We start from the raw sequence: 2347 nt of genomic DNA, 5'->3' as shown, positions 1-2347 counted from the left end.
CAGCCAATCAGAGCAGAGCTCAACATTATTATTCATGACCCTTTCAAATAAGGTAATAATAGACCATTTTATCCTAAAGGGGGTTATCCTAATCTAAAATAAGGGGGTCACGATTTCGATTTTAAATTGAAATCGATCGAAATTAAGTCACAACCTCGAACTTCGAATTAAAAAATGGGATCGTCGATGCTGCCACACCCCCATGTCGCGTCCGGTCGGCTTGCCAAGTGGGGGAAAATAAACTCTCAGAGGTGCCTTTAAAAACATCCATCCAGCGGAATGCAATTTGTATTTTAAACACGAGAGATGTATTGCTACAACTCCTTGAAATGCGTATCATAAACAGGATTACTACCTAGTGATCTACCTTCGGACAGAGCGCAGCTCTCTGCACGTGCACGAGAGAGCCGCCAAGATGCAGCGGGATATATCTTAAACAAAAGGTATAGTTTGCCTCAGCTCGCATGAAACACATAAAACTGAACAAAACCGTAAGGATTATTACTTTATGTTTAGACTTTGGACAGATGCAAGAGCGCGTGCACGTGAGACAGAGAGAAGCGCAGCTGCTTGATGCACCGGTTTTATTTCAGATAATAGGAGTCCAAGACGCGCGAATTAAGTCTATCTGCGTGCAAGAAGGAATTCTCTCTCTACAAGCTTTCTCGCGTAAATTAAAGCCCACAAACCCCCATGCGAGGAAAAGCACGCAATGTGCATGTTAATGTGAAACTATAATAATAATAATAAAAATAATAAAGGCATATACTTTTTTGTCTTAAAAAATGCATTTAAAAATCGAGAATCGAATTGAATCGTGACATCAGAATCGGAAATGTAATCGAATCGAGGATTTGGAGAATCGTGACACCCCTAATCTAAAACCATTTGCACTTAATAAAGTCACATACCTTAAATGTAGATATCAGAGAACAATTTAAGATATTATTTCAATGCATTCTTTGGCACCTTTAAACTGGAAAAAAGATCTCAAAAACAAAGCAACACGGGCACAATTCCCAACAAAGATTCATCCACAGAGTATTTCCTTATAAAGGAACATGTTTTGAAATATGTTTTATGAAGTTTGAGAGAGCTATCGGAATGGTGATGGCGTTGATGTCGAGAGACTGTGGTGTAGTTCGCTTATAGCCTAAGGTTAGCTTTTATTTCTATTAAACACATTTAAACTTCAAAATTCATAAAATTTGTGTTCATCTGTGAAGATCATCTTGATGGAGAAAACGTGTAAGTGTCATAAACTTTTGTTAAACACACAGCTTAGTTTTTGTGATAATCAAAAGTCTATGAGAAAAATGAATGTGCACTTCTGGGTTGGCCTACAAAAATATGTCATCCCTGCAGCAACCTGAAACATATTTTTTTATATTCAGTACTGATGGTGTGGGTGATGCCTGCCAAAACTGCCCATGACTGCTGAATTAAAAAATGTATAGTTTATTTTAATTTTTTTATTAAATTATATTTTAAAATATATGTTATAGCTAAAAGAAACACTGGTTATTTACTCAGTATGCATCTAAATATGTAAAGTTGTGATAATTGCAGTTTCATTGATGCTCCACCAAACCTTATATCAAGATTTTTCTTTATCTATCGCCACTTTGTGGACTTTAAAACAATGTTAAATCTGATTTGTTTTGTTGTAAAATTAACTTTTGGGAAATAAGTGCTCTCAAAATTAAATGAACACCATCAATAGACAGCACAGAGTCCTCAAAGGACTTTTTCCCAAAAAGATCCACAATCCACAAATGAAACTTCTTTTCTACGATTACATTAAAAACGCACAAAAGACAAATCAAAAATATTTGTTGAGGTGAGTTTACACTTGTGTATTACAAAATTAGTGAAATAGTGAGCATTTAAAATGATTTATTTTTATAAATACAGCATACAAGCAATCTGGATGTACATTAGTCAAGTGTTTGGCCCTCAACCTTACATAATAAAGAACTGTATGGAAAGACAAGCTTTCTCTTGGACGAGTCTTTTCCACAAACACACACAACCCCAGCAGGTGTTGTGTAACCTAGACATCATCCTGAATGGAAATATTGTGTGTGTGTGTGTTTGGTACTCTTTTAATGTATGCGACCATGAGTTTACTTTTACTGCTTTGATCTTTTCCTGCTGTGATGTCTTGTATATATAAATACATTGTATATGACATTCTTTTCTTACTGCATAGTGTGGAAGAAAAACGTGTTTTTCCCTTTTAATAAACAATAAAACTGTACTGACAGATCAATAAGAGTCTTGTCTGTGGTTTTCTTTCAAAACTCAGGTTTTTGTGCTATTACAATATAACCCAGGTCACTCCTGA

This window comes from Misgurnus anguillicaudatus, chromosome 18 (genome assembly GCF_027580225.2).
Source record: "Misgurnus anguillicaudatus chromosome 18, ASM2758022v2, whole genome shotgun sequence".
Taxonomy (NCBI): Eukaryota; Metazoa; Chordata; class Actinopteri; order Cypriniformes; family Cobitidae; genus Misgurnus; species Misgurnus anguillicaudatus.
This window is presented reverse-complemented; position numbering follows the sequence as displayed.